Source organism: Cynara cardunculus, assembly GCF_001531365.2.
Source record: "Cynara cardunculus var. scolymus isolate 2C chromosome LG 2, CcrdV1, whole genome shotgun sequence".
Lineage (NCBI taxonomy): Eukaryota > Viridiplantae > Streptophyta > Magnoliopsida > Asterales > Asteraceae > Cynara > Cynara cardunculus.
Window position 1 is genome coordinate 11,028,021 of NC_037529.1, and position 6,814 is coordinate 11,034,834.

A 6,814-nucleotide genomic window follows, 5' to 3' on the forward strand; every position below is an offset into this window, starting at 1 on the left:
CCGGTTCCCGCATCCTTCCTCCTCATTAATCATCTACCATTTTATACTACCACGTTAATTGTTATATATGTTCCTTGATTTGGATCCAAATTAATACATTATTGTGGCTGGTCTGCTTTCTTTTACAAATTAGGTTTTTATACAAATTAGGTTCTTGTTGACACTTGATATCATGTGCCTACGGCAGCAGCAACCCTTCAAATTGCAATCACAATTTGGTCTTGTTTAAGTCTTATATTACTCTATGTAATTTTAGTACGTTTGACGTTAACTTTGATAATATTAGTTTAAACTTTTTGGTCTTGTTTAAGTCTTATATTAATATTAGTGTATTTCAATAATTTTTTGTTTTTAAAAAAAATCCCCGTTTCCCCGTTGGGGATCCCCGTTCCCCGTTGGGGACGGGGATGGGGATGTGATCATAATCCCCTGCGGGGATGGGGACGGGGACGGGGACACATACGGGGGATCGGGGACGGGGACGGGTATTGAGGTCCCCGCCCCATTGCCATCCCTACATCACACAGATGCGACCACCCCAAGTTATCGCATCATAAGAATGCGATAATTATGAACACTTGATCAAAACCTAGATTTTATAATTAAACGATTTTGTCACTCTTATCCTGGTATACACATTTCCTTGATATGTCACCCTTATCTTAGTATACACCCCTTCTTGATATGTCACTCATATAACCCAAAATACACATCTCTTTGATATGTCACTATTATAACCCAAAATACACCTTTCCTTGATATGCCACCCTTATTTCCACACATGATGTAATCATAACAATAACCCATAATTGCTGCCAATAATGTCATCAAAACAATTGTATATCAACATTTCATATAAAGAACCATACAGTTGTATAACCAGTTTCCAAATAAAAAAAGTTCATAAACATTGAACTCACTTTGATTCACAGAGAAATAGATAACAACAACAAATATTCAGATAAGAATAACATAAATCAACTTCTATTTCTTCCCTTTTTAGTTATGTTTTGCTTCGGCTTCAACACGCGCACACACACACCGAAGCTTTCTATCAACTTTTTCCCCAAAACCCCATGAGATAACACAATATATCATATAATAAACATAACTCATAAGAGGCGGTGGGGGAATTTTAAAATAATCTAAACATATAAACAAAATAACCCCTCAACTTACCAATATTTTCAAAAACAACCCAAGCACTATTACCGAATAACCCGATTATCACATTTTTACACTTAAAATTTTATAGTAAAACATTATGAAGGTAAAAAAAATCCAAACCTTCACAGTAAAACACTATGAAGTTTCAAGTATAAAAATATGATCTTACAAAAATAGACTAGTCTCACATGATCCCAAGTCTTTCTCTCTCCAAGTTATGTTCTGTTCAATTCTGTCTTACTAATAGTTGAACATATGTCTTAATTTGTTTTATCATATTTTATGACGTCTTGGTATCATACACATCCTAACAATACAAAGAAACTATATAATTTTGAAAGAAGGATTTGAGAAGAAAACAAATACATGTGTTGTATTTTTTCATTTTTTAAAATAATTGATATATAAAGTAAATTAAAATGATGATGTATCTTTTAAATAAATCGATTTGGAATAAGTATTTAACCATGTGTTGTATTCATTGCCACTTAGGACACTATTTCTTTGGTCAACTATTGTATCCTTGTATAATTTAGTGATGGCCAAACCGATCCGGCTTGACCTGGGATCGTCGGAGAACCGGAACCGGGACTGCACCGTCGACCGGGACCAGTTATGCCTTTGGACGGATTTGTGGGACCTGCCTGGCCCGATAAGTTAAAAAAAGAGTCTTTTCTTTATCATTGAGAACGTTTATATGACCGTTTTTTGCGATTTTTGATCATGTATGGCACGTGAATACTAACTATCCAAGATAGTATCGTAGCTTTGGAATCTGCCATTTCTCTTAGTGGCTGGATCATTTCAATACATCGGACAAGACTAAGCCCGGAGTCCGTAGAGTGTTGCATTTGTTTGAAGGATTACTTGGATAGCTTTGATAGAATTCAACACACTACATCGTTAGAGGTGGAGATTGAAGAGGTGAAAGAAAATTTTGAAGAAAATGAAATCGTCATGGGACTAAGAACGCCGCCAACTACCGATACCAACTGCACTTACTCACAATATGACAATGATGAAGAACTCGACGTTGATGACTTTGATAATCAAGATGTTATTAAAAGAATTCAAGAGACCGGAAGTCTTCAAATCAATCCGACATGGGATACTGATTATAAATAAATGTATTTTCAAATAATTGAATATTTGAATGTAATTTTATTTATAATAATACGTATTTTTAAAGTGTATTTGAGTGACCCAATTGTATAATGTATTCAGAAAATCTATCATAAAAAAAATTTGGGTAGGGACTGGTTATGGATCAAGTTAAACGGGCTCGAGTTTAATGATCGAGACCGAGACCGATTATGACAATCACTGTTTCGTTCCGAATTTTGGCCCACTATTGTATATCTCTATACGATTAACTTAATTCAAGAGATGAAGTCCAGTTCTAGGCCTGACCCAGAATCCGGTTCTAGACCCGGTTAATTCTAAAATGCTTATTTGGGCTTGACATCTGCATGAATCATGTTCATGATGGATCGATGGAAATTGGAAAATATATATAATCAAATTTAGAGACAAATACATTATATGAAAAAAAAACTAGCATTTTATTTTCTTTAACTCAATATTTATATTTTTTATATTTTTTCATTTGTTTTTTCATGGTTTCACGTATTCGACCTTTAGGTCGTTTCCATTTGAATCGCCTTACGTATGGTTGTACGTAAGAATGGAGAAGTAAATAACGATGTAACTATATATACGCATGGTCCCAACTCCCAAAGTAAATTAAGGTGAAAGCAATGACGACAATAAGTCGTATGTGATGATGGAAAATGGGGTGTTTGTTTTAGGCCGGGGAATGAAAATGAACAAAACGTACATCCATCAATTTGCGACAGTTGGTGTCTTGAAGATCTTAAATAATCTTGCAAATGAAAAAAAGACATATAGCATATCGTAGATGGTAGTGTCAATTGATTTGGGTATCAACTTCTGAACCAGCCGTTATCTGCCATTTATCTCCCTCATCTTCTTACGAATCTAAGAGGCCCTTTACCAAACACTTAACCAGTAAGCGCTTACCGGTAAAATTCAACACTATCACTTTCTAACCTGGTAAGATCTTAGTCCACCAAAACGGCATTGCATACAACAATTACCTGGTAAGTGCTAACCATGGTAAGAGTCATCGTTCTCACATGGCAAGGGGCAAGAATCTTATCCGGTAAGAGTGATGATAAGAATGGAGAGTCTTACCCGATAAGTGAGGATGACGACTCTTACCCGGGTAAATGCTTACCAAGTAAATTGTTGCATAAGATTCGTTTTGATTCTTAACGATAAACGCTTATTGGGTAAGTATTTAGGCAAACGACCCCTTAGATAATGTGGTAAATTTGTAATTAAAATGAATTTTTTACTATTTTATTGAAAAGGTAAAATCGACCAAAAATGATATTTATAACATGATTTTCCCTTTGTTAACACATGTGCTTGTTGTCATATGAGTTGTTAGTCAAAAATGATAATATAACATAACACGTAGTTTTTGTGATATTTTGTGTTAGTTAATCACATATGATATTTTGCATAACACATGGAATTTAAATCGTAAAAACAATATCGTGGATCTAAAAATTCGTGACAAATTTATTGGGAAAATCATGAAAAGAATCACACGTGATATGCAGCAATATCACATATGATTCAAACTTCGAAACAATTATTGACTGATCGTAATCTAAAAATATATAACCTGATTAAGGATATTATGAGATTTTTTAGGTATTCAAAAAATAGTTAGATTAGACTTAAATATAAATGACCTTAATGCCCTTTTTAAACTAATTTGGGTAATTTAATCATAACCATAAGATTGGATGAGGTGGCCGGATGAAATGCATTTTCTTATTTTCTTATTTAGGTAGCATTCTCGTATGAATCCGACTCTATGTAGGGCAAGGTTTATTTGAAAAGTGGCAAATATTTGAGAAGTAAAGAAGTGATCCTAGCTCTTCATCTGGTCAACATTTGCGACTTTGACCGTGAAGCACCAGATAATTCTCTGCATGGGTATGCAGAAGATAAGTGGGTAGTTTCGTGACTTTTACAAATAGAAGGCAAACGAGTTCATATAAACCCATAAGATACAAATATGAACTATATGTTCATATGTGAACCCGTTAATTAGTTCACATGTAAACTATTTTAACTAATTCATATATGAACCATTAGGTTCATATATGAATCAATTAATTAGTTCATATGTAAATCAGTTAAAATTAATTCATATGTGAATAAGTTAAAATAGTTCATATGTGAATCACACGAGTTCACATATGAACATATAGTAAAAGTTATTGTAAAAGTTACGAAACTACCCTCTAAATTTTTCATATAACCGTAATTTAGGTTCATATATTAATCAGTTAATTAGTTCATATGTGAATCACACGAGTTCATATGTAAATACACGGGTTCACATGTGAATCAGTTAAAATAGTTCATATATAATTACACGATACACGGGTTCATATGTGAATCAGTTAAAATAGTTCATATATGAATTACACGAGTTCACATATGAACATATAGTTCATATGTAAATCACATAAGTTCATATATGAACCTATTTGCCTATTGTAAAAGTTACGAAAATACCCTCTATATTTTTTGTGTAGCCGTAATCTTTGACCAGTTAAAGTGGTAATATTTTACCAGTGAAAGCCACAATTATTGAATAGTCAAATTCGATCTTGACCGTATGAAAAGTCATGATCACTTCTTTACTTCCCAAATATTTATCACTTCTCAAAATAGTTTTTGACTATATATAAGGTCCCTTTAATTTATTTTGTTAACCATATAAGTGAGATTCACTTTGTTAACCAATCTTGACCAATCATATCACTTCCTTCTTTTTGGTTTTAATCGTAGGGGTAGCATTGTATTTTATTATTATTATTTTTTGTAATTTATATGCAGTTAACTTGTTTTAAGGATATATAATAATGGAATTTTTTTAATATTTTGTTATTTCAAATCTCAATTTCCTATTTCTTTGCTTCTTTTCTTATTTTGAATTTTGTATGTGTGATGGCACTTGCCTCTTGTTTTGTTACTCATAGTTTTAATAAATATGAGATGTTCAGTTGTGAATAGGAAATGTTCATAAGATGAACTTTAAGGATGGTGCTTGATTGGTTTGAGCTTGGTTCAAAAGGTCAAAAGTACTAAGTGGTCTCAAGTTCAAATTCAAGGAGGAATAAAAATCCTCTTGTGGCCACGGATGTTCAAATGCGGTGACTCCGGGTTATCTGCAAAGCAGATGGTCGCCCTGTAATTAATCGGCTCGTATAACAGGTTGGATATCTAGGTTAATAAAAAAATGTTCATAAGATGTTGTTCACACAGACCAAGGTCATATGTTGTTAATAAATTTTATACCATCAAACTTCAGTTAAAATGTTTATAAGCGAAGAACCTGTTTTGATGAATCCAACACTGTTACTTATGTATGTGTAGTGTAATATATTCACTAGTGCACATTCACATTTGAACTTTCGACTTCTAGCAAACATCATTCAATAATTTCATATAGAAAAAAGGCCAAATATCAGTGAACATAGTTCATCAGTCAACTCATGCGTAGAAACTTGGAGATTATGTAAAAATGCATTTTCTTTCAAATTGTCCATGTAATTTTGCATTGGAACATTGTTCATAAGCGAACTTTCTCATATAAAGACTTCAAATTGTTCAACAATGAACTATACGTGTTGTATATGATTTTTTTTTTTTTTTTTTTGTGAAAATTGATTTGTTTCACTAAAGAAGATTTCGATTACCGTTGAAAATATCGTTTCAAAAATTTCTCAACTGAATCAAAAAAAAGCTTCCATAATCTTCCCGTTTGATTTCTCGTGGTATTAGGGATAGATTTTGTTTCCTAATCCCTTGATTTTATCATTTACCTTGTTACCTCTGTTCATGTATGAACATTATGGAGGACGTGTGTTTAATATATTTTGGATGATTAAATTAAGTTAATCAAATCTAAACCGTTGATGAACATTTTGGATGGATGAGATTGGTTAACAAAGTTAACACTAATTGTTTGGTTAACAAGAGAAATGTGTGCGCGCGCACACACAAACACACACACACACACACACACACACATATATATATATATATATATTCAATCAATGGAGAACTCTATTGTTTGTGATAACTTTGTGATCCAATTTCAACTACACATTATTATTAATCAATGGTTATTATTAAACATATTAATTTTGGTAATTATTCATTAATTTTGTTAGTTATTCATTAATTTTCAAATAATTTAAATTTACTGATAATATATAGGGGTAAATTAGTTTTTTTAAAATCTCTCTCCTCTCTCCCCCTCTCCCTCTCCGACCAAGAATTTCTAACAATAAAACACAAAACAAATATGATACATGTTGTGATACCCAAGAATTTATAATAGTAAGACACAAAACCAATTGTGTTACAAATTGTGATACCACTATGATAACGTTTTGAACATGTGATGATAACAGATGTAATCTGAGTCTTATGCCACACACAACCACAATGTGATACACGATTGTGATACAATTTATTTGAGATAATTAAGGAAACCGAATTTGATAACTATTAAATAAGAAAAATATTTAAATTA